Below are 27888 nucleotides of genomic sequence, written 5' to 3'. Positions count from 1 at the left end.
TGCTCCTCCCTATTTCCATAAATATAAATGCAGCTTACTGTATAGGCACATCATTCATTTAGATTAGAGGCCCTTGCAGCTAAAAGTAAGACCTTCAGATTTTATTGAAGAACATTTTTCCATGTGGCCCAGTTTAAAGCAATGCTTCTTTAGGGACTGCAGGGTGAAATATGAAGTTATCTGGGAGAGTAAATCTGAGATGTTGGACAGATGGTGAAGCATCAGTGCATCCACAGAAATGCATTTTATTTTTATATAGGGGATATTCTCAATCAGTTTCAGCCTGAGAAAAAATAGTTTCTCCTGTTGCATCATTGGCATTTCTTGTGTTTTGTTTTGTTTGGGGGTTTTTGCTGTGGTTTTCTTTATGTTTCTTGTTTGGTTTGGGGATTTTAGATCAATAGGTAAGTCAACAAAATGATAATAAATTTTAATTATATTTACGAATTGTTTTGATGTGTGGCATGTGCCAACAGGAGCACAATTCGAGATCTCAACAGTGATAAAAAACTAAAAAAAATAAGAGTATGGAAAGGAAATAAATATTGCCCAATAAAGTCACAAAATGGTTTAGTGAAAAATACACCCATTTCCTATGTCTTATGCAAATTCATTTCTCACTTCAGAAATATGAATTGATAAAAAAATTATTATTTAAACTGTATAGAACAACATTCAATCCCACAGATGTCATGGGTTTGCTGCAAATTTCAACATTGTTTTTGAGGTATAGCCTTCTATAAAGGAGAAACAGTCTTTTTTGAACATTAAAGAGTCTTATAAACAGTGACCACGCAGGGTATACACAAGGACATCAGGTGAAGTTTCATTCTGTTTAGCTGCAATCACTTCTGCTCTGTAACCAGCTAAGGGGTTGTTTTGCATAATAAAAGAATCTAATTTCCATGGCTAAATGGTTCTTAATTTTAATTGTTCCATTAGCTGTTAAACTATAGACAGTTCTCTCTTTTCTGTTTGCTTTGTGCATCTTTTAAATCATATGAATGAAACTTCTAAACTTCTTCTGAATAAAGTTGACATTCAAGAGTATAGTCTTAGGTTTCCGTTATACTTTGGTCTTGCTGATGTACATCTGTGCTGCCAACAGAGCACAGGCATTCATATCTTTTTGTTTTCTTTGTTGGGTTTTTGGGTGTTGGTTGGTTTTGAAGTTTCTTGTGTTTGTGGTGGTGTTTGTTTTGTTTTTTTCAAAGAAAGGGATGGAGGTATGCCATCAAGTTTCCCTACTCTTTTCCTGACTACAGTACTTAATATCTTTGGTGTACATTTGCAGATACGACCGATTTATCAGATTTCTCTGTTCTTCTGGAGAAATCAATATTTACAGTGTTTTTGGAAATTTGTGCAAATAAAGAAAGTGTTTTAATGGTAAAAACAAAACAAAACAAAAATAAACCAGCATGAATAATAATGTGAAGGGCACAAACAGCCTGAGTGCCAGCTTCTAGGGAAGGTCACTGCTGCTGGACTGGTAACTGCTAGTGGGGTAAATGTGTCATTAAAAATATTTTTATGTACAATCCCAGCCATATCAACCTTAGAGATTTCTTAAAATAAAATTTAGGGCATTAAAAAAAAATGCAGTTTTTGTAAATGTGTCTGATTTTTAGCTAAAATCCTTCCTCTTGGAACTTACAAGGTTTAGTTCAGTATTTAAAAAAAATAACAGTATGTCTTATGGTTAGTTTGCCACTAAATCTTAAACCTGTATTTTTTCTGCAGGAAAAATCATAGGTTTTATTATTCATTCTTTTGGGAATATGACCTGTTTCAGGACATGATACTTCATAAAAATAGAGTAAACTTATCTTCCAAACCTATTTAGAACATTTTATTCTGAGCTTAAAAGATTTTGATTGCATTTTATGATAGCTAGACCAATGTCAAAGATATTTTTTTTCATTCCATCAAGTGAAAAGTGATGAGAAAAACACAGATTGAAAGCTTTCTGATTGCTCACATAGGTTAAATCTTTGTGCCGATATTTTGTACCTAATTCCAGCTTGTGTGCTCCAAGAATTAAGTAAATGAATACTATTGCTTCTTAAAATGTTTATAAATAAGTAAAAAAAAAAAAAAAAAAAGGAAATACACTGGAATATATGCATATATGGACTGCGTCTGGAAGATGTCAGCTAAGAGAAAGTTGCTTGAATAATCTCTTGTCCTTTGTCCCTATCATAGTTTTTGAAAACAGAAGTGTTTTTTTGTAAGTCTGAACAGTCACATACAATTATTTAATGAAAAACATTGAATCAATGAACCCAAAGTAATTTCAGCTACAGATACTTAATGAATTTGCCCTTGGCTGTTCTGTTACTTGCCCCAAATATAAAATTTTCATTCAAAGTCCTTGTACGACATAGGGTAAAACTCAAATACAGATAGTCTAGTCTAGAATTTTTTTTTGTTTAATTTTGTTCTGGGGATGTTTGCAGATCAGCACAGGGCAACAGGAGCAGTCCTAAGCACTACAGAGATATTATATAGTTTCAGGCACTAAAAAATCAGTGTGTATCAGTTCTGACTTGCAACCTGACAAACCAGCCTGTGAGCAGCAGGTGGTAGGTGGCTATTTCATGCCCTGGGTCACAGGAAAAACAATGGAACTTAGTATTTGAAGGATGGCTGTTCATATAGTTTCATTTCACTGAATGTAAGCTGACAGCAAATGGTGGAAAAAGTAGAATGCCAGGAAACATCAGTTTAATAAAATATTTTATATCAGCTATTTACAAGGTCACCTTAAGTTTCAATACTATCTATTGAGATTTCCTGCTTTGTCAAGATAGCATTAAAACTTCCTGTAACTTCTGACATATTTGAGCAGTATTCTCTTTCCAAGTATTGTTTATATCAAACATTATTGTTTCTAATAAAGCCATCTGGATAAACTTCAGGTATCATTTTATTAGCTTATGCAATATTTAATTGGTAATCAATCTTTGTTGAGATGAAAGGGTTGATCAAACTTAGCAGTGCAACATATTCAGTTAGGAAGAAATAAAACTAATTTCATTTGTAAACTAAGCAGAGTATTTCTTCTATTAGGATCAGTTCTGCTTTTGCTAGTTTCCTGGATTTCCTCAAATTAGTTGTGGAAAGGCCACTTGAAGTTCTTCATAGAAGATTACGTCAACAAGATTGCTGTACCCTGTGCATTGCCCATTATGTAATGTATTGATGTGAAGAGGTATTTGGGTGAAGCAATTATTGTCATCAGAAAAAATGCTTCCTTTTACAGTAAATCCCTATTGCAGATTTGTGATCATTTGTGTCTATAAATTGACATTCTTAGTGTTCTGAAAAATGTGAATAAAATTTTAAATGTTTTGAAGCTTTCTGCTGAGTGAATGTTTCATTACCCATACAAGAAAATGTTTAAGATTGATGTAAATTTTGGACAGCGTGACTGATTTAGGACAGGAGTTAATAGAGGTCCCTGTCTTACAGCTCTTACTGCTGAGATAGGAGCAAGGTAGAGGCCAACATAGTATTAAAAGTTAAATTTTACCAAGAAAATGCTGATAATGAGACTCACTGGCCATGCTTGGAATAGGTTTGGACTGGAGAGTTGCATTTTAAGAGTATCTGACAGGAAAATAGCTGAAAAGGAACTGTCAGAGTGTAAAAAGGGATAGAAGAAGGAACAGGATGAGATAGATCTGATTCTGACGAGGACTGATGAGATTACAATCACGATTTGAATTCCAGCCACTGGGGACCAATGTGAGTACTTTTTTATGTGTGGGAGGGATACAGGGGTTTGGCTTTGCCCCTATCATCCATGTGTTAGGTGTCAGAGATCAAAAGTCTAGGATTAGTGTATTTTATGGACTTGGAGCCAGCCTGGGTAGCTACCCTTTTGGATTTACTGGTCAGTGAATCAAGAGTGCCAGAACTTCATTTATAGACTTGGTTAGCAGTATGTACTCACCAGCATTTGTTTCTCAGTGGTGTTAGTTTGTCTGGCAAAGAGTGCATGGGTTGGGTTTTTTTTAATTTTGGTTTTGAGCAACCTGGTCTACTGGAAGGTGTCCCTGCCCATGGCAGGGGGACAGAAGTTGGGTGATCTTTTAAGCCCCCTTCAAATGAACCAATTTTATGATTCTATTGTTCTATGAAATAGAAAACAACCAAGCTTATGAACCAGTATATGAATCAGATCACCAATTTCCCTCACTAATTGATGGCTTTCATACTCTTTCGCATCTATTCCTGTCCTTGTTCCCTTCCTGTGAGGTTTAGATCTGAAGCACCAACAGCCTGAAAGGGTTGGAATGAGGGATGTGGTCGGATTTTAGAAAGAGTTGTATTTACTGTATCTCTGTCAGGGGTCATTTGACTAAGTTTAAGTCCTTGGACTGCCAGGGGTCACACTGATCATGCTTGGTTTTAGATTGGAATCCGTGTAAGCATGACTACTAACCAGTAGCTCACATCAGCAAAGGCTCTGAGTGCTATTCACAGTCTTCCAGTCAGCTTTTCCTCCTACCCTATTTGTCTGCACACAACCTCACATAATTTTATATTGAGGAGGTACCAGCCCTTTCTCTTATCTTTCAGTGTAATATCAAAGGGAGTGTAGCTTCAAAAGAGGAAAGGTTTAAGGTCATTTTCTGCTTCACTGTCTGAAGATGATGTTAAAGAGGGTGTCAGAGAGGGGAATTCCTCTAACTGAAATACCTGTTTTTGAAAAGTTCCTGTTGATGAATAGCTCAGTGTTTATGGGTAGGAATTCACATTCTAACAGGAATAGCAGTATTTGGAAAATCTAAAGTCTTTGTACCTGTGAAGAGACTGACAAAAAGAGATTGGGGTGGAGATATATGCATACAATTGAAAAAAAACCTAATAATGTAGAGTAACATAGGAATGGTAAATATGTAGAGTAGCATAGGAAAGGTAAAAATCACAAATAATATCCGATTGCCACAGATGTATTTCAACAGACGACACCACAGACTGGTCCAGACAAAGTATTTCCTCCAATACATGAATACTGCTCTTCTGAACTGATCAATTAGTCCGCTGCAAAACAACAGAATTTCTTTTAAAATTGACAAAATCAACTGTAATTTTATGACTTAATGAGTCATCATAGGAAATAAACCAATGCTCCTTTTCCTGTAATCTTCCTGTTTCAAAAACATTAAGCAATTATAAAGGAGAAAAGAGCCATTTTTCTGTGCAATTGAACATTTGCTGCTGATAGTGGAAAGAGGACATTATTACGTGTAAATTAATATGGACACACAGTCTTATTACTTCTCATCAAAATCACTAACACATTTTTTTTTTTAGTTGCTTATGTAGGATGGGTTTTTTTCCTTTCATCTTCTTTGTCAGAGTTGTAAGTCAGTGCTTCCTAGTGCTCCAAAGTACAATTTTGCGTTGTTTGGGTTTTTTTGTTGGATTGGTTTGGTTTGGTTTGGTTTTGGCTTTGGTTTTGGGATTTTTTTGTTGATCTTTCTATTATTTTTGGTTTTTATTAGAACTTTGATTACTCCTCCAGAATCACAGAGATTTTTTTCAGTTCTGGGTCAATAATGTGTCTAAAAACTCTAAAAATCAGAACAGTTAAAATTATTAACTGTTATTAATTAGTCAGTTAAAAGAAGCTGTGTGTAAAACTAGTAAAGTTTATTATTCCTAAAAATTTAATAGTTGTGTGAGGCTAACTAGATGCCCTCTGAATGAGATAGAGAGAGAGAGATGCTGTCAAAAGGTGATTCATCCAAACATCCTTAGACAACTAACTTAAGGCAGGATGCATAGCGTGCTGGAGGTGTCTATCTCTGACAATTTACTTCAGAGAAAGTATAGATGACCAATTTATTCTCCCAAAGTCACTTCTTTATGAGCTTGACTGATGTTCAATAAAATGAACCTTTCCCTCGGTTCTATTACAAGAAAAGTAATCAATTATTATATATACATTATTATATATATATAAATTAATTATATATACATAATTTAATATGTAACAGCTCTGCAATACATACTTTTAGCCATGGATTAGGGCTAAACAAACTCCCACACCTAAATAACCTAGGTATTTGAAAACTCCAGGAAAGATTCAAAGCATTGTAGTACAGTTTGCTTCCTTTGAGTAGATAGTAAAAACTCTTCTTTCTTTACTGGAGGTTCTCTCCTGTGATTCTCATATTTCTTTACTTTCAGTGTTCAGTCATCTCACCTTCTACCAGCAAAACTAGTTCAGAAACCAGGTCTTTATGTGACCAGTCTTTTTTGCGGGATTCAAATTATTTCTTTTGATTAGAAGTTTTTATACTGGATCTCAGCAGGATACTTGTTCAGAAATCCAGGGATTTTTTTCTGAAAATTAATGTGCTTTTTTTCAGTCATCTACCTTTGTCAAGATAAAAATATCTCAGTTTCTGTCCTGAACGTCACTTCTCCTTATGAGGCTTTTAAGTAGAGGCTGTCTTCCAATGCTACTGCTTTCAGAAGTTTAACAAACCTCTCTTGCAGTACTAGTAGCAGAAACCCTTAAAAGTAAGCTTCCTTCACACGTGTGCTCCCTGCTTTGTAGAATATTCTGAGAATATGAATGTCTACCTCCTGTTTTAAATTGTTAACTGACAGTTAATTTCCCTGTGTACTTTTATCTAGTGAGTGCCTACGTACATGTGGTACAGAATATCTTGTCCAGGCAGTCTTTGTAGCAGGCATATGTTAAATTTGACAGATTAAAGCCAATGCTCAAAACCCCTTCAATTTTTGTATTTTGCCCCCACCTCTTCCAGCAAGCTGAATAGTCACGTGCATTTATTCAATCATGTACTCAACAGGACTGCCTTTTTAGCATTGTTACTGCAGAGAGAGGCCCTAGAAGACAAAAAAAATCTGCTCTATGGTATGATTTTGCTTGATTAGGAAAGCTTTACTCTTGAACATGATGAGGACCATGGGCATATGGTGAGGACTTGAGGTACATGCACTCCTTTGGATAGGGAGGACTCAAATATCATTAACTAGAATAAGTGGTAAGAAAATAATTTGCTCAGCAAGAGTGTTTTTAAAAGTAGGTCCCATGCTCATTCATGCTCTTTCGTTTCAGGAAAATTCTTTGTCTTGCCTTCTGTGAATGTTACAATTGTAGTTTTCTTCCTCTACCAATTTAATTTTTTCCTGCTATGTATGACTTACAAAACTGTCAAAAAGCACAAGAACACATATTGTTCTGTCCAAAGAAAAGCACAGTGCAAAAAATAGCCTTGTCTTAAAATCCTTACAGTCCAAGCTTGAGACATGGGATTTGATTCACCGAGAGTCTTTCTTAGAGATATTGATGTGTAATAACAGCCTGAGAATTTAAAGTTTTTACTCCCCAAAACAGGAATCACTGTTAAAAACAACTTAAGAGCAAATAAATTTTAATCCCATCTCCTTAAATTAAGGGACTTGCACAGTTGGACAGTTAGACACATTTCTTTTGTTTAATTTTAGGTCTACAAAGCTTTGACATTGAAATTTTTTCTGGTCATACTATAGTCACTAAGATAAAATTTATTACATACTTATCAAGATCTATTTTGATATCCAAATTAAATTAATATGAACAACACTGAATTTCAAAAGCCTCTAGGTTGATTGATTCATGTGTGCTCATCGGGAGTCAAATTTTCAAATTGCTGCACAAGGTGTTACACAGTCTAGTTTACCAGATAATCCTAAATCTGTTGTTTTAAAAAAATTATTTTAGATTTAAAACGTGAGTTTAAAACACTTTCTTTCATCTTTGCGTTTTCATTTAACATCTTAATATGACCTCTCTCTTCACTTACATGCTCTTTCTTGTAGCTCAGTATTTTTAATTTGCAGAAAAAATAGGGACAGTAGAATCACTCTTGTCTGAGAAGCCTGCTGTAAAGAATCCTATCAGTAGAAATGGTCTGTCTAACTGAAGAAGTTGCCACCTTTGGTTTGTGATGTCTGCAAAAAAGCAGTAACCATGTGGACACTACACTGTGTGAAGTAAAACAAGCAGAATGGAGGTGGCTGGATCAAGTGTCTTTCATTTGTTCATGACCATTTTTTGATGTACTTTGGAGGTCATTAATCTGGGAATCCACAGTAATTCTCCTGGCCCTTTCCCTGGTTTTCAATGTGTCCTCTTCAGAAATTTGGCTTAGTTAATGTTTTGGGTTTTTTTAATAACTTATAACCACAATATAAAATTAAAATGAATATGAAATGCAAATATCTGAAAAGTCAGAAACTGATGAGATATAAAAATTTAATTTAATTGGAAAATACAGAATTCATGTCATGTAATCTAGTTTCCTATTATTTTCTAATATTCAGCCAATTACTTTTGTACTGTTCTAAGTGGATCCAAATTCTAATATTCAACATGCATGTTTCTGTCTTCACAGAGGCGCAGATTCATTAAGGTTGGAAAAGACCTCCAAATCATCAAGCCTGGACTTTGACTGAACTCCACCATGCCAACTAAATTACAGCAGTAAGTGTCAGTCCAGTAAATTTTTTAACACTTCCAGGGATGGTGAATCCACTGCTTCCCAGCACAGCCCATCATAATACTCAATCACCCTTTCACTGAAGGAATTCCTCCTGAAGTCCAGCCTAGACCGGATGTTAGATGGTCACCAAAGTCTCTCTATCACTCTCCCCTGCAACTGGCCAGGGAGAGAAATTATAAAAAAAGGCTCATGGGTTGAGGTATGGACACAGAAAGACCACTCACCAATTGCTGTGAATGGCAAAACAAACTAGAGTTTAATTGATTAGTAACAAAATCAGAGTAGGTTAATGAGAAGAAAAACAGATCTTATAAACACCTTCTCCCCACCTTTCCCTCCTTTCCAGTCTTTATTCTCAATTCTTTACCTCCTCTCCTACATCACTGCAAGAAGACAGGGAGTGGGGGTTACCATCAGTTCACTGCATGTATTTTTTGCTGCTGCTTCTTCCTCAGGGAAAGAAAACCCTCCTGTGGGAAAGACCGAGTGTAGTGTCCCTCCCACAGGAGACAGTTCACAATGAACTTCTCCTGTAGAAATCTGTCCCACAGGCTACTGTTATCCATTAACTTCTCCAGCCTGAGTCCTTCCCAGGGGATTGCAATCCTACCAGGCAACCTGCATGGGCTCTTCTCTCCATGGATCCATACGTCCTGCCTGGAAACTGCTCTGGCATGGATTTCCCGTGGAGTCACAGCAGGCATCCACCTGCTCTGGTGTAGGGGTCCTCCAGGGAAGGTCTGCATTGTTGTGGATCTCCATGGGCTGCATGGGCACATCTGCCACACCATGATCTGCACCACGGGCTGCAGGGGAATCTCTGGTCCACCACTGGGAACATATCCTGCCCCTCCTTCTCCACTGAGTTGAGTGTCTGCAGGGCTATTTCTTTCACATATTATGAATTCTCACATCTCTATTACAATTCCTTCTGGGCAATAACTGTTCTGACTTCTCAAATATGCCATCACAGAGGCATCTCTCTCATCTCTGGTTGGCTCGGCCTTGGCCAGCAGTGGGTCTATCATGGACGTGACTGGCATTGTCTCTGCCAGACATGGGAGAAACTTTTGGCAGCTTTGCCTGAAAACCACCCCTGCATCAGAACCTTGCGTCATAAATCAATGCTTACTTTCTAGACCCTTCTCCAGCTTCATTTGCTTCCATGGATACACTCCAGTACTTTCTTGAAGTGAGGGGCCCTGAGCTAGATACAGGACTGAAGGTGTGGGCTCACCAGTGCCTTCTTTTCATTTACACAAATTTTCTTATGTGATACTACTTTTAACTATGGAAAACTAGAAAAAAGACTGCTATGAGCAAAGTTTTACTCATAAAGCTGATATAAAAGTATCAGACGCTGCATCTTGCTCAAACATTTCTACTTATAAGTTGCATATCAAAAGTGATTTCTCTCAATGCAAATGTGCTATAATGCTGTATTGCAAGAAGATTCATTATGCATCTGAATGGGTTCTGGAGTTAAAAATACTTGGTTGTATATTAAACAGATTATATGTTAGTTTTGCCTGATACAATGCGGGCCAGAACCAAATTACTCTAGCAGTCATGTGTTTCTAGGAAAAGATTTCATTTCTTCAAGTGAAAAATAGGATTGCGTTATTAATTTGATGAAGCACGAATAGTCCAATGAACTTGAATAGGATTTGCTTTGCTTTACCTAGCAAATTTAAGACCATTCTGAGACCTTTTATCCAATGTCTGTTTAATGTCAATATGCAAACACTCATGAGAATAGGAATTTAAATTGCAACTTTGTCATTGCTCAGCTGAGTGACTGAGCATTGGGCTAGAAAGTCTCTTGTTTGGTTATGAAAGTAGAAGATGATAAACTAGTTGGTTGAGTTTGAAGCTACATATGTAATTCCATCTGAACACCAATTAACATCCTTGTAGAAAAGCCACTAAAATATGGGCTGGATGAGTAGACTGTAAAATCGACTGAGAACTGGTTGAATGGGCCTAAAGAATGATGATTGGTGAACAAAGGCTAGTGAAGTCCAGTAATCAGCAGTATACCCCAGGGATCAAATCTGGGTTCAGTCCTGTTCAAAATCTTCATTGATGAGCTGGATGATGGTGCAGGGTCTAGTATCCAGCAAGTTTGCTGATGATCCAAAACTGGGAGGCGTGGCTAAATCATGAGAGGGTTGTCCTGACATTCAGAGGGACTTCAACAGGCTGGAGATGTGGACTGACAGGAATATCATAGAGTTCAACAAAGGGAAATGCAGAGTTTTGCACTTTAATAGGAACAACAACTCAATTCTTATATATATATATATATATGCTGGGGTCTCTGTCTTATAGGAGTGATATTATACAAGATAATGTCTGCATATCCCTGAAAAACAGATGGAACATTGCCTATTTTTTTACAATAAGTGTTTTGAAAATAAGAAAAACTCAATAATTTTCTGGGTCATGAGGAAAGGAATATTTTGTCTTCTCTTGTGGCTTGAAAGCTTAGACAGATTCTGGAGCATTTGGGCAAATTTTATAGGAGGGAAAAAGGGGACTGAAATTACAGACTATAGGACTGATAAAAGGAAAGGAACTAATTTTAGTTTCCTAGGAAAAGAGACTGTCCAACAAAACCTTTCATAAAGCTGACTACAGAATTGGATTATGTGTAAGAGTAATGGCAACTGTGTTACTAAATATGAGTGGTCATCACTTCACACTCAAAACTGAAACAAAATCTGAACTTAAAGCTTAACGTCATTGTTCTGAATTTAGCAACTGATCTTTTAAAGACACTGAAGCAGTGATGAACCTTGTGAAAAAAAGTATTTAGACAATGATATATTAACAGAAAATAGCAGAAAAATGAGGAATGTGGATTTTCAGATTGCAGGAACTATCTATTGAAGAAGTCAGTGTTTCTTTTCATACTAAACCAAGAATCCAGTTTGTAAAAACATTATATCTAAACAAAAAAGAAGTGAATTTGTAAAGGAATCTTGTGTTTTCACAACCAATTTTTTCGAGCAGCAAAAATATCATTACATCATCATCATCTTTAAATTATTCAAAATGATTTAATAAAAGGTTTCAATTCAATTAGTTTGCTGCATTGCTCTGGATAAGAGTAGATTTGCTCATCCAAATCTTACATTACTAATAATATAGAGAGAAAATAGATGGAAAGTAAACAAAAACTGGAACATGGTCAGGATATCTTCCCTCTGTCTCTCGTAATGTCCTGTCTGGAGTTTTTGCATCTTCATATTCCACAAAAATGAAACTGAGATTAAAATTTTCAGCAGAACTAATTGGAGAGTAGGGATGTTTTCAGAAAGCCTTAGTCCAAACAAAATATGCTTTATATATGCTGAAGGACAGCAGCCTGCAAATAGCAAACTATTTAAAGAAAACTCAAGCAAATCAATAATATATCTTTTTTTTCTAAAGTTACTCTTTCTCTTTAAAGGAACAAATTACAATTCTTTTTATTTGAACTGTTGAGCTTGACCCTGGTGTTAATTGAGAAGGGGAGGGAGAAGAGAAAGTAAGAGTCTGTTTTTGATAGTTCTGTTCTTCTGCTTTATATGCACTACATATTGACAGACAATCCACCGCTTACTGCTTGTAAGCAAAAGATTGAGCAGCTTTATGTTATCCATGAAAACTCTAAGCCTGTGTGACACTGCCAACTGGTCTGCAGAAAGATCATATAATATTTGAAGGATATCAACAAAAGTGTTATATCTTCTCAGAACCAAAAGTCTCTTAGAAGCCTTAGATAAGGATGCTTCTCAAGCATGCCTTGGATATCTATCAGTTAGATGCCCAGCCCTAAACAGTTGGTAAGGCTCTCTCAGGCATGTTCAGCTAGAAAAGTACAGAGGAAGAAATGTGCTTTGGAAATCCAGTCTCTCTCCATTGGCTATACAAGAAACCTAAATATGTAATATACTAGGAATCTGATGTTTCAATGAGTAAAACTGGGTAGGATGCATCTTGGTTTGGATCCAGTGTATCAGAACTCTGTCTTTTGGGAATGAAGTATATAAACAAATAAAAATCAACAGATATTATTTTTATATTAAATAGTGATTTTCACAGAAATTTACATTGGCTTTAGAATTCTTCTATAGAATTCTCATTCTCAAATAGTGTTTCTTAATTTCATCTGGGATAGGTACAAACAACAAAGATAAAAAAATACAACTTATTGTCTTTTGTTAAAATAACAATTGCATATCTTGGCAATTTCCTATATATATATATATATATACACATTTTGCTATTTTCCAGTGTTTTATGCCTTATGTTTTTAATATGAATCCAAAGAGCTTTTAAAATTACATGTACAATTTGCTGCATTTTAAAAAATATTATTTATCTCCTGTTTACTTGATTTTTGCTCTGTGGGATTATCAGACATATCAGACATTTGTCTTCTTTCGTCACTCAATCAGATATTTTAGTGGGATCTATCAGATACTCTTTTTCCTGGGATGTCTATTATAATATATAAATGTTGCACTGCATCAATATTAGGAAGCTCAACATGCTCTCTATGAAACTCAAGGAAGTCATTCTGCCACTTGGCTCCTCAGACTGCTTTTTTCAGTATGCTAATTTGCAGAACTGGGTTACTGGTTTCATTGCTGATGATGAGATCAGAATAAGCTGTTGCTGCTCTCACTGCATTGAGTGACAGATACCCCCCTGAGAAGAGCAAGTTTGCGTGAATTTTTTTTTCTGAAGAATCAAGCTGTTAGCTCTGCTACTAAATGTTTATATCAGCAAAGAACTTTTAAAAACCAGAGAGTGTGTTCCGTATTTAATCCCCAGAATAGAGTACTTCCACCTATCAACAAGAAAAATACACTCTGTGAAACCTAGAGGTATACTTGAAAGAACAAATGTGCCTGTGCTTATTACCCTTGAACAAGTTTCAAATGTGTCTGTATCAAGAAAAGCCGAAGGTATCAATGAACTCTAGAATATTTAAAAAGGTTGCTTTTATAAGGTATTATAGTGTATTATAAGGTGGGAGACAATGCCCTCTTTCAGGTCAGTTGAAGTGACAAGAAAAGCCATGCACATTTCATTGACATATATCCATATAGGTACTAAAAGTATGCCAGTTGGTGTATTATCAAATGAACTACCAAATAACACTAGTAAAATGCTTTTCTGAGACTCTCAAGTTAAAAGATTTTTTACTTTATTTCAGAACAAAAAAAGTATCTGTAATCATAATGTGAGGTTGTTGCCCTTCTCTCTTAGGTTGCTCTTTATAAGAAGACTAGAACTTCGAAGTTGCTATTTACTTATAGTGCACAACACAAGGAAAATGATTTACTGTTACATATAGGTAAAACCTTTCAATAGAAAGCCTTGTAAAACATGGTTCAGGCCTTGCTATCCTGGCTAAGCTAGCCTATTGAGTTCCCATGAGCAAAGAATTACAAGAATGAAAATCAGTTTGTGTAGCAATCGATCCTTATGAGAAGACAGTTTGCACCAGTGAAAATAAGAAATCTGTCCCACGAGAATCCATGAAGAAAGAATGGAAACACATTTAGAAAAAGAAAAGTTTGATGGGCATGTACACTGGCCATTACCAACCAATGAACTGCGTTTCAATGAATTGCTGACCATTAGAGGTAACATGGTGCCTTCTGATAATTGTATAAATATGGGCTATGTGAAATAAAGATTTGGCTATTTTGCATGAAGAAGCAGGTGTTTTGTCTGCCCCTGCTGAGACAATTCACCAGTCATACTGAAACTGGCTGAAAGAAAGAGGAAACCATAGACAGGAGGACAATAGAAGAAGGAGATATTAGAGGGCAATAGATGAAGGAATGTAACATGGAGAAAAACCCTTTCAGAGCAACAGCCATGACATCTCTCATGGGCTGTGATCCCAAAAGCTGTCACAGAATAAGCTGCATTAATCATGGTCATTTATTGTTTGTTGAGCTCTGAAATTTTGCATGATTCTGCAGATAATCCATTTCATAACCAATCCAAAGAACATGGGAAATTAATTCCAAATAAACAGAGTTTCAGGATGCAGAAAATCATAGAAAACTATCCCAGTGACACTAGGGTGTCATTTTCATAAACTATAGAATAACCTTTTTATTAAAAAAAAAAAAACAACCAAAAAACCAGAAACAATCAAAAATCCCAGCAAACAACAACTCAAAAACCCAACAGAACCACCAATCAACCAAACAATAAAAATACAAATCCAAAACCTTAAAAACAAACAAGGAAAAAAAACCCAAACAAATAAACCAACCAAACAACAAAAACAAAAAACTGAAAGAAAAGACCACCTTAAATTGCTGCAACTCAGCAAATTGTCTACCACTGGAGGCCTTGTCCTCAAATAGAAATTTCCTGGCATATCTATAATCTTTGCTGCTACAATGGTATTTTTTAAGATCAGTATGGACATTCTGTTTCAAAATAATAGTAATTTTATTTGGAATAATTACTCTAGTATAATTATTCTGGGACAAAATAACAGCTTTGGCACACAGAATGTCCACATGGGAGCTAAGACTGATAGAACTATGGCAGAATAATTAGTACAGTGTATCTATGCCAGGAAATATCTATGTGTATACAAGCCAGCATGTCAATATTATATTCTTTTTACTTATATTCGCTAAGATTTTTTTTTTTTGTTTAGTTGGGTTTTTTGTTTGTTTTTGTTTTTTCTCCCTACTGGATTTTATGTTGCACATACTCTATCTCATTCTTCTCATTTAGAGGATGATTATGAAATGTTCATTTTGAAGATGTTCAGCTACGGAGCAGGGTCTGCACCCTGGTAGCAGGTGAGGGGCTGGGAGCCATGTCCAGTGAAGCACTCAAGCAGGCTGAGCCTGAGCCCTACCTCAGCAGAAGGAGGAAGGGCTGAGTGACAGCAGTGGGAGACTGCTGCTGAAGGGGGACAGAGCATACTGCCTGCACACTGGCTTGCTGCCCAGGATGTCTTCCTGCTTGCCAGGTGCTTGGATGTTAATGCTACAGAGAAACTGCCAAAGCTCCTCCAGCCTGTCACCCCTTGCTGTTTTTCCTGACAGGACCCATGATGCTGTAAGGGAGATGTGGAGCAAATCTCAAGTGTGAATGCATGACTGTGGGGGTAAGGGTGAAAGGCATGGAGCCTGGGGTCCCAGGCAGTTCTCTTTTCAATACTGAGATGGGAAGAGAGGGTAGATTTAGATTAACTATTTGGAAGAAATTCTTCCTCTGAGGGTGGTGAGGGTCTGCAACAGGATGCCCAGAGAAGGTGTCCCACCCCTCTAAGTGTTTAAGGCCAGGTTGGATGGGGCTTTAAGCCACCTGTTCTGGTGGAAGGTGCATGTCCTTGGCTGGAGGATTGGAACAGGTGATTGTTAAGGTCCCTTCCAACCCAAACTGTTCTGTGAGTCCATGTTTTACTGTGAATATGGTTGAAAACTTGAACCTGGTTTTTCGGGGACATTGTGAAATCTCCAGCCTTGCAGATATTCGAAACCTGACAGGAATGACCCTGAGCAATACACTCCAACTCTGCATGCCTCGACGAGAGAAGATGAACTAGATGATCTCCAAAAGTGCTTTCCAGTATCAAATGTTCTGTGATCCTTTGATTTTGTAAAATTAATGTATTAAAGAACTGTTCTTACAGTGATTATCAGAATTAACATTTCTGCATTTTTACTTAACCTTGGTGAGGCCCAGTAGCCAGGACTCTTTTTCAGTATTTGTCCTCATAGTGATAAAGTTGTTCCGGGAAAAAGAAATTACATCATAATTAAATATTCACCATCTCTCAATGACTTTAATTTGGTATCATAGTTGTTACAACAATTTTTAATATTTAATTAAAAGATTATAGAAATAACACATACAGAACACAATCACCCAACCAGGCAGAGAAGAATCCCTGCATCATCTCGGTGGGATGGATAATTTTTATTTAAATTTGAGTATCTGGAAAGATTAGTAGAAAAATACATTTTTGAGTCTTAAAATGTGATACCTTTAACTCTAAATTATTTCATTTCTATAAATGAGAAATGTAGGAAACATACTGCCAAAAAATATATATATAATTTGGAAATTTTGTGATAGTGTGTCCTTACTCCACACAAGTCTTTTAAAACGTCCCCCTTGTTAAGTGTTACCCCATAGTACAAAGATTTAACAATGATTGCAGCTAGTAAAATGGGCTGGTGACCTTTTAGGAACATGTAATGGAAAAGTCAAAATTAAATTGGGAGATTTTTTTGTCAGCATCTCATAAAGAATGAATTCAGTAAATGTCAAGATTTTAGCCCAAAAAGAATTTAAAATTGACAATCATTCAAAGAATGACTTATGAATAGCATCAGACTGGACTAGGCTACGGGAAAGGAAACCATGACTGCCCCTTGCCCTTATCTTATCTCTGAAAAATACCACTGAAAAATTCGGTGAAATATTTTAGAGTAACATTTTTCAGACTGCAATAGGTAGTTTTCCCCCTGCTGCTATATCGTCAAGGATTTTTTTGGGCAGAAAGCGAAGCAAGGAGATCATCAGTCCGAAGTATTTGTTCCTAGATCTTGCTGAAAGACAAAACTTCTGTTCTAACATGAGTCCAAGTGCCTGCATCACCCTGGAAAGGAAGAAGCTCAACAATGTTGCCAAGAAAAATCCCTATCACACATTCTGATCATGTTATTTTTGGTGGGGGACAGCTTGATATTGGCTGGAAGCACTTCAGCTTGAAGCACCAGAAATTTTCTGTGCTTTTATAATTTCTCCTCCTGACATTCATTTTTTCAAATATCATGAGGCAATTTTATGATGTTAATTAATATAACATTAGTTATTATTAATATAGCATTAATACCCATCTTTTTTGCTTGTTTCCTTTCATTCCTAATAAAAGAGGGATCCTAAGACAAAGGAGAATCATTTGCAGCTGAGATAGACTTTCAACTCCAGTTCCTGCTAGCTAAACATGAATCCATGAAAGCCTTAGAGCATTTAATATTATGATTCTTGGTATTTATTACTATTCAGTGGAGAAGTTCATACTGAATTTAGGTTTTGGGCCCACCTCCAGAAACTACTGTTTTTTTTTTTTTTTTTTTTTTTTTTTTTCTTCTTCTAGTTCTGCTACTGATGCACTGCTTTGTACCTTGGGCAAGTTGCCTTAACTTTTAGTACTTATAGCACCAAGTGACCAGGATGATTAATTAATGAATGGGCCATACTCTAAGGAATTGTATAATGGATTCACTTGGTGGAGTCTTTCTACAATACTCTGAAAATATTCAAAGTGCTGGGTATCAAATATGAAGAGAATACTAGTATCTATTATTTGATATTAACTCAAATAAGAAGACCAGTCATCCTTTATATATATTTCCACTTGAAAATTTTAGTTTTACAATGAAAAAGTAGGTTAAGGTTAGAAGTGAGGCTGTATTTTTAAAGGAGGATGGTGACTACAAAGGAAAATGGCAACTGATAGAAAACAGGAGATGTATGTTAGAACAGTAAATTACAGGAAGAATGGTGCTCTAAAGGGGTTATCTTTCATACAGAAGAGACAAAGAACATCAGAGAAAGCAGACTCAAAAAAATATACTAAGGGATCAAAGTGTAGCTAGCCAAGTACAGAAATGAAAGACTGTTGATGATGTAAGTGATGCTGATGGAAATAAGCAACTAGAAAAAGTAGTATGAGAATTAAAACAGTTTGGGCAATTTTTAATAAGATCCTGCAAGGAAGGAAGCTGTAAAGTACACTTAATTAGAAAGAAAGGACGTGTATGTGTGTGTATATGTGTAAGAATATTCCAGCAATAGAAATCTAATATAACCGAAAGAATAAATTTTAGATGATGCTCTACTTCAGCAAGGATTCAGAGAAGTTTTTCTCTCTTCTCTCAAAATTGTTTAAAGTTTCCAAAGTAAGACAGTTTCTGAGGAAACATAGACAATATAAGCCACTTACCCTTAAAAATCAATTTACTAAAGGGGATGCTGGAACAAATCCAAAGCTGATTTGAAAATTAAAGAGGATATGATTGTGGTGACAGTGGTGCCCTACAGAGCTGAAGTGTTTGAGGAAGAACAGTATTTCTGCATTGATTGTTTGACCTGTATTGAAAAAGAAACATGAAAGTCAAAGCTCTGCTAGGTACTAACACTGGTAACTGGAGAGGTGTCTTTGTAATTGAAGTAAAAGCATGCCAGGGAACACTGTGTGCAACTTCACCTCCAGCTGCTACTTCTTCTAGAACAGGTCAATAATGATAATACATATCCCTTAGGAAACGGCCTAAGATTTTTTATTTATTCCCCCACTACTTGGCCTTTCCAAATCCAGAATTTGAGTCAATGAAAAAATGACTTAAAGAAACCTCCAGGACTAAAGAGAGACCACAATTACTGCCACTAAAAACTTTCCTTCACTGAGGGAACAATTTAAAAACAAATTGTCTAAACTTCTATCAGTCTGGGGCAGATTATGATCATAGACAGAATTGAATCAGTCTATCAAAAGAAATCATGGCTGGCAATTTTCCGAAACCAAGTCTAATACATATATGCGAGTTATAAAAATATTTAAGTAACACATACAGATGGACAGATAGATACATGCACAGGATTGAGCTAATCTTCTTGTTTCTAGTGCTGTACTAGATTTCAAGCAGAGCATGACACAGTAAACTCTTTTGGACACTTAGTGTCACATTCTTTAACTAATAAGCAATTAGTCATTATTATACATATGGTGTTGTGCACATTTCAACTGCCAGGACAAAAAAAAAATATATATCCTTTTTACACAGCTTTACTGTCAACTAAAACTGTTACAGTTCACTGGCAATTTCATTTTTGAGGGTAAATTTCTGTTGATAGTATTAATGAGTAATTCCTTGAATAGTATCTGGCTTGGATAGTATCTGGCATTATCGTGATTTATTCTTATTTCCCAAGTTGTATAAGATAAGGTGCATGCACTGCAAATCTATTACTTTGTTAGGCCATACAAGCCTTACATGGAATACTTTGGTTACATAAATGGTCTTTTAGTAGATTTCATAATCAGGATGCTCTGAGGATGCAATGCCAGAGTCCACTCAGGTAATTATTACAGGATTTCTGTAAAATCTTTCAGCATCATGCTTCTCACTTTGTTGACTTTAGAAAATAATTTCAAGCAAGCAAAGGCTTGAGACCAGCAGGACAGCCGCCCTTCTTGAGGATCTGAATAATAATATAGTCCAGGGAGTGCGTCTCCATGATGAAAAACACCAAAAGCTATTCTCAGGTGTTGCAGAAGCTCACTGAGCTGGGAATCAAATTCATTGCAAAGCAGATAAAAAGTGGTGCTTGAGGCAGGATGAAACAAGATCTAAGAAAATAATCAGGCCCCTAGAGCAAACAGACTTAGATGACATTTTCTGAACTGAACAAGGATCTCCATTAAGTGATCATTCACAGTCATATTTATTGACAGGATCAAAGCAGGAGGAAGCAGTTTGAGGACACAGATTGTTCTGGACCATGGAGTCCTGCTAACAAGGACTCATAATGAATGGAGAAAGAACTGAGATGGTAGAGAAAACAGTTCACAGAATTGTATTCCTTTGTGTGGTGATTGTGCCTTATCCCCCCACATGTGATGAAAAGATACGGTTGATTACATTGGATCCCTGCTCCTGGCATTAAAATTCATTCCTATATTTGTTTCTTAAAGACAAAGCTGCCACAGGGGACACTTTGCCAATCTCCCCCCGACCACCCCCAGTATATATGCTGAGCAAGACATGGTATGAAATATCCCTTTGTTGTGTTTGGACCAACTGTTGCACCTGTGTCCCCTCACAATTCCTTCTGCCCTCCCAGCTTCCTCACAGGTGGCATGGCCTGAGAGGCAGAAAAGTCTTTGGTGCTGTGTAAATCCCTGTGTTTTCATCACTGTTTTCGGCACAAATTCAAAATTTAGCTATTATGATGAAAATCCACTCTATCCCAGTCAAAACTAATGCAAAGTTGATGCAATAGAACCACATTAACATGGTATCAAGCATACAATTGCCTTCCAGTTGCATACATCAGGATGCACCACTGTTCTTTTTCAACCTTTGTAGCTCCAGAGTTAACTTAGCATTTATTCAGCCCTCTAGAAAAATCTGCACAAAGATATGGCATTTTTCTATTTTTCTCTGCAGCAAAATTGCTATACTGTGGAAAAAAAACCAAAAACCAGTCAGTCCAAAGAATTGCTGTGCTGTTCGAGACCCAGGGAAGAATGAGAATAATATGCCTTTCTGCCTCATCATGTTAAATACTGATTACTTAGTATGAGCGTTTCCTTAGTATAACAGTCTTCATTTATTCAAACTGTCCATAAATAGGCTAATATTTTTTCTTTTTTCCAGTTTCTTTTTCCTTTCATTAATAATGATTAAAAAAAAAAAAAGCCAGTATCTATGATATAGTCACAGGTAAGCAGCAAAATAATTCAGTCTTTTGATACCTTGACGTTACGCATATCTGTCTGTAATGAACTTCAGTTATGCATTGCCAAACCTGAGCAATACAATTGTAAAACAAGCGTAACATGACACATATTGAAAAAGCATGTTCATCCTAGGCATTTTCAGCCACGAGAAACAGGCTCTGTGGTTATGGCAGCAAAAAGCATGACTACAGTTAGTCTTTTATCTTTCATTACTCTCCTTTTTGAGGGGACTTAGTTCTTAATATTAGAAGAAACTTCCTAAATAAAATTGCAAAAAGTATCTTGTCTTAAAAGCTCAAGGTCCCCTGACACTTCCATCACAGCCTTCGTTTATCTTCAATGAACCGAGTGGAAAAAGAAAAAAGTCAAGCATAAACACATTGTCTTGGCCAACTAATATCAGACATTGGAACAGGGCTAGTGCCTTACTCTTGGAGAGCCTTAGGGGAGAGCATTACAAAATTATGAAGTATTAAAACAGTCAGCAAACTGACTAGCAGAGATGTGGTGTCCCCCTGCTACTGTGGAAAATACTACTTAAAACTACAGAGATGAAAGACCTTTTAATCTATTGAGGGAAGAATAAGATTCAACTGAAATGTTATAGGGGAACTTGCTATAATTCTGCAGATATTTAGTTCTGCTTATGGCTTTAATACCATCAAAAGAACCTTTGGAAACTAAAGTGGTGAGAAACCGACTTTTCCAAAATAAATATTTAACTTGTAGGGTGGCCAAATTATTACTTGTAGGTAGAATGTGGCCCACATTCAGCAGCTCTGCAATGCAGCCCGAAGCAGTTTTATTACTTATTGGAAACACAGCTTATAGACAACCATAAATCCCAGGACATGCTACTCCTGAGAAAACAGAAACTCTTCTTATCCCTCCTCTGGCTCAAAACCAGATTGATCAAGCTTCAGGCACTGTATGCTGAGAACCACTGGCCCTCCAGATTATCACGGCTCCTCTCTTTATATCATAGCTATTAGCTACTCTTAATAAGTTGTAGATTTGCAGTGCAAGCAAGGCCTTACTGGGATGATGTTACTTCACTAACAACAGAGGAAGTTGTTTTCCTGAAGTGAACAGAAACCTCAGTGAACTTCTGGTTACATTTTAACAGGGAAAAAGATAGTCAACCTCCAACCTGATTTCCACTTGCATAGCACTGTTACCCTCCAAGACCAGGAAAACACACAGATTAGCAGCTGTTAGTAATCAGGAATCATCTTATGGTAAAATTTAGCCATGACTGACATACAGCTAGCGGTATGAGAGTGGAATATTGACCAATGACAGTAGGCATTAGATTAGTTTTGACCAATTCCTTTCTCTTAGGAAAATCACAAAGAAAACCAAAGAAACTCCCTTATTAGCCCTAGCCTTGGTTAACTGAGGTTTCATTTCACCTGAACAAGTGGAACTTTATATCTAAACACATAAGCAACAAGATGATACCTAATGTAGCCTCCTAACCTTTTTTTAGTTCCCAGTTTATAATTCTGGGATTTTCTAAACTGAAGATGACTTGCCATAACATAAATAATCCTTTGGCATAAAAAAGCATCAAGTCACATTTTAAGATACAAGACAGCCATTCATTGCTGAGGGATGGTATACAGTTTTACTCAGAGATAAGCTACCTCGGGAGGTTCTGCTGCATCTGGCACAAAGCTCTGCCAAAAAGGGACCCTAGGAATAATTATCTAAGCAGGACTGGGACACTGTGACGGCTGAGCCAGTAAAAGCAGCTATAAAACTTCTATATTTCCATTCAATTATTTGAACCCTCAAAGCTATATACTTTGCTAAATCACTTTTTAAGGAAATCTTATGTACTGAAGTAGGCTGAGGTAGAAAATGGTCAGCAGGGGAATTTATAGTTGTGGGCTGCTGAGGTATTTTAATATCATATAGTCTCTTATATAGCTGTTTATATAATTTCTCTCTGGTTAAAAGAAATGCTACTAAAATTGACTGAAATAAAGAAAGAACATGCAAAGAAGATGTAAAGGAACCCTCAAAATCTCCTGTTATTTTTTCAGTTTTATCTCCTCCTGTCTTGTTCTCTTCTGTTTTCTGGTGCTTACTTCTATATGCTACATTTTGTTTATCCTTATAGTCCTTCTCTACTGTTTCTCAGTGCGTGAATATTTGAAATGCCCTCAAGGTAAATATCCAGCCTCGTGTATTCAATTCAATTTCCTTATGTTTGTAGATTTCACTCCTGAAATAATAAACTCTGCAACATGTGGTGAAACTATAAACTTTGCGGGCTTGTGGCGCATTCTGAAAACTCTAGTGACATTGTTACTGATGTACCTGTCTCAAACTGTTCAGGATTTAAAAAACACTCCAGTTTTGTTCCATCCACATTTTTTCCCCTTGTTTTATGCATGATATATGTTTACATGCTGTATGACAAAAGCCTTTGGTTCTGCATTTTTACACTAAAGCAATGTTTAGCATTTGTTTATTGTAGTAACACCACTAAATTGTGATAATATTAGTGATCCCATATTTATACTACAAATATGACTTTTAAAAAAGGACTAGAAGAGTTATTGTTACTGTTGTTATTTTAGTTTTCAGAAAGTGTGATGTAGTTTTCAAGCATAAAATCAGAAGTCTTTATACCTATGTGGTCCCCATTGTCATGGAGATTGATCTCCTCACAATGTACTTATCTTCACAGCAGAGATCCCTTTGGGGGGAGCAAGTGCTACTATTTCCATTCTGCATTTCAGAAAGATGGTAATGTAAAGGTCGTGACAAGACAAATCAGTAAAGTATCTAACAATTCAGATGACAATTTTTAGGCAAACTAATTGCTTAAATCTCAAAGAAAACTAAAAATCTCATCTTTGACTACCTAAACATCTTTCTAGTTTAGTGAGATTTATCTCACAAATTACTTCCCTGTGTAAATTAAGCTATTTGTGTAGATGCCTTTTATTATCAATTGAGAGTTCTTCCATAAATTTTTAGGGTTAGATATATTTCTCGACATGAGCACTGTTTTACAACAGGATGAATTCCTTTCTCAAGGTGCCTGGTTCTCTCTGCAGGAGAAGGGCTGATCATCTTGACATTACGTGATGGAAGTTAGGTGAGATGAATTCAAATGTATCTGACTGAGATGCAATTGCATGATAGAAGTGCAGCAGAAGAGGAGGGCTCAAGAGGATCTTTTCTGTAACCTCAAAGCTTTAATTTTTATGCTTGTATGATGGTCCACTACCTTCAAAACAGTATTGTGCAGACATACAGTCTCTTTAAATAGAAGATCCAAAAATGGAAATAAAACATAAACAAAAAAGAATAATGACTTTAGAGGGATTTGCCTAGTGATTACTTTATATAGCAGGTGCAAGTTCTGTAGCTCACATGGTGGATTCAATTTAAGTATAACTTGTTCTTCTCTTTCTCTCCAGCATAATTTTATGCACCTAGACTTTTTTTTTAATGAAATCTGTTTATTTTCATCTTTAAAAATCTGTACAGCTGTACAGCACATTGCAGGACAGCATGGATAGAAGAATGAGGTTTTTATTACTGACATTGAAATATCTAATTATGAAGAAAAGAAGTTAGTGACAAACTCTTGCATTAAAAAAAACACGAAAAACCAAACCAAAACAAACAAACAAACAAACAAACAAAACCCAAAAAAACCCAAAAAAAACCCAAAAAAAAAAAAAACAAAACAAAAACCAAACCAAACTTGCTAAAGAATCTAGGCAAAATTTCGTTCATTTTTTCCCACCTTTTTAACCTTTAAAATTGTTAATAATATTTTTTTTTATTGCTATTTTATTTTTATTGCTTACACGGACAGAAATCAGACACTGTGGTGATAGGCAGCATAAAACCCCAACAAACAGAAGTTAATTCCACACAGGACTTCTAAGATGTAGTTCTCAAAAGCTCAGTGATTTTATTTTTTGATCTCTCTTCTGTTTTTCCTAGAAGCTTATATTTTAGTAATTAATGGTCTAAGGCAAGATCTTCAAAATAACAAAAATATTTGTTAGCAATTTTAATATTATCATTAGTCCAAAGCACATGACGATTGCAATTTTTTTTCTTTTGTTCTAATATTTTCTTTCCAAAATTACCCATATTTTCAAAGTAATGCTCTGCACTGAAGTATTATATGTACCCTAGCTGTTTTTTCTCAACACCTACTAATTTTAAAGTCATGATAATTCATAAGCTTTTCTTACTCTTACTACTGTCTGTAGTCAGTCTGTAATACAGGTAGGTATAATATAAAGCTATTGGTGTCTAGGTTTCAGTCCAAGATCATTAATCCTATAATACTTAAAACCTTTACTACATATCGCTGCTCAGCTGGCTGAGAGTGTTGGCCAGATTAGTATTTATTCACTGTTAATAGTGTACTGAAGCAGGCATGGTTCCTGTTATATAAATATTACTTAAGCATAAACACTAGAAATGTGCAGAGCTGGGCATACTGTAATGTCTGTGTGTCTGTAAGAGACTAAATGAGTGAACATATGATCAGAACTTCAGTTTTCTTTAGGTAAGAAAATAATTAAAATGTAAACATTAGGTAAATGTTTAAGGAAAAAATTGGGAGAAAGAAACTTCAGGAACTTAGGCCTGAATACATTCAACCTAGTTTAAAGATCTTACATAATACATCCACATAGGATTGCAGCTGATTCAAATTGTCTACACAGAAGATGGGGAGGCCCTTCCAAGTGTTGATGTAGATTGAAAATCTCTTTGGAGATATTTGTCTCTCACCATTTGATTGTAAAGAAAGTTTAGACTGCCACTTTCGTAAACAGCATGTCTGCAAAGCCCTCAGATTTAGGTAGGAGGAACTGAGGCCCCTAGGGAATGCTTCATCAACATTTTTGATGAAGAACTGAATGAGAGAAATTATTCATTGAAATGAGGAAGGTAAAGCTCAACCTTCAGTCAATACATGTTCATTAAGTCCGTAGGCACAATAAAAAAGAGTTAATTTCATTCTATCTAGATGTTTCCTGATGAAAGCTTATCACCAAAAGCATTTATACTGTGCTGACTAAATTGTTTTAGATTTGTGCGGCAGAATTTGGAAAGGGGCTGTATCAAATAAATCTAAAGGATCTTAGGGAACACTTAGTCCTTCTGAGCTGATCTTGGTTAAATTCCTTTAAATCAGGGATATTAAAAAGAAAAAGAGTGAAAAAAAGACAGTTACCTTTAAACCTGTAAAGTGGTTGTATCTCATTTTCAGTAATTGCAGTTTTTAGACATGTTTTTCTATTGTCTTGCTGACAAAATTATTTTTACACATGATTTTATTTCTAGAAGTAGCATTTTAGGACAAAAAGAAAAAAAGAACAAAGTTCTCATTAAATAAAACCCTTGTTCTTTGATTGAAATGTATTATAGTCACACCACAGATTACTTTGTTTTTTTTTAACGGTTCTTTTCATTTTATGTCTACCTGTCTGTAAAACAGAAGACTGACTATAAACTGCTACTGTTGGGCTTTACAATAGTCATTATGGCGTAGCTGAGGCCTCACCATAATAATGAGTCTCCCATTCACTCCCATTGAGTTTCTACCATGTACAAATAATATTTTTTTTTTAATAACAAGCTACTCTGCCTCTGCTCAAAGCAAAAATTATTATCATTTTACTTCTTTACTGTTGTTATTGAAGTTCCTTATCAGGTCTATAATTTCATTGCGGTAAGCATGTTAAGGTTTTGCACATATATATATATATACACACACACACACACACATATATATATATATATATACATGTACACCTACTTACATACATACACAAAAGGTAAGTTCTTTCACAGTTTAAATGCAATATAGAATCACTTTCATCTATAATAATTTCTTGTCTTAAAAAAAAAAAACCTAAAATGTATTTTCTCCTATCTCTTCATTAGAATATTAAAAAACCCAGCTCAGTAATTATTTCATCAGATGTTACTGTTTTCTACCATTCATATTTTTCTCACTTAGGTGCTGTCAGCTACTTCCTCTGTGTTAGTTTATCTGAAATGACAATATTTTCATAAGTATTTTTACATTGAGGCCGCTAATGTATACTCATATTTTTCTGTTTAAATGATGATTGTTCCATTTTGAACTGTAAGTGTGTTTTGATTTTTGTTTGTCAGCGAGTGGATGTATGGAGATTTTTGTGTTTGGTAGAATATTTGTCACATATAATACGCTTGAACATCTCTTTTAAGTAATTGCTGCTTTTTTGTTATTTCTCATATACAGAGTTATGTATATTAATGAGGATACAGAGACATATAGAGGAATATAATGCACATGCATCATATTTTTAATATTACAATAAAAAATTTTTGAATGCCAAAGAGTCAAATTTACAAAGGACTTATTATTTTCAGATTGGTGCATCATTGTGTGCCACTTTTAGGAACAGATTCACAGAACGAGAGAGTGGTTGGAGTCAAAAGGGATCTCTGGTGGTCACTTGGTCCAACATCTCTGCTCAAGCTCTGCTACAGCAGGTTGCCTGGGACTATGTCAAACAATTTTGAATATCTTCAAGGAAGGAAAAAGAGGAATGATATTCATATGATGTTCATATGGCTCCTCCCATATTTCAGTCTGTACCCATTTCCTCTGGTCCTGTTACTGAGCACAACTGAAAAGAGCCTGTATCTGGTTTTGTACCCTTTCCCCGTGTATTTATATACATTAAAAAGGTCACCCCAAGCCTTCTCTTCACCAGGTTAAATAACCCCAGCTCTCTCAGCGTTTTCTCACAGGGTAGTGGCTCCAGTCCTTTGATGATATTTGTGGCCATTTACTGGACTCTTTCC

This window comes from Pyrgilauda ruficollis, unplaced genomic scaffold, assembly GCF_017590135.1.
Source record: "Pyrgilauda ruficollis isolate IOZ18807 unplaced genomic scaffold, ASM1759013v1 scaffold20, whole genome shotgun sequence".
Taxonomy (NCBI): Eukaryota; Metazoa; Chordata; class Aves; order Passeriformes; family Passeridae; genus Pyrgilauda; species Pyrgilauda ruficollis.
This window is presented reverse-complemented; position numbering follows the sequence as displayed.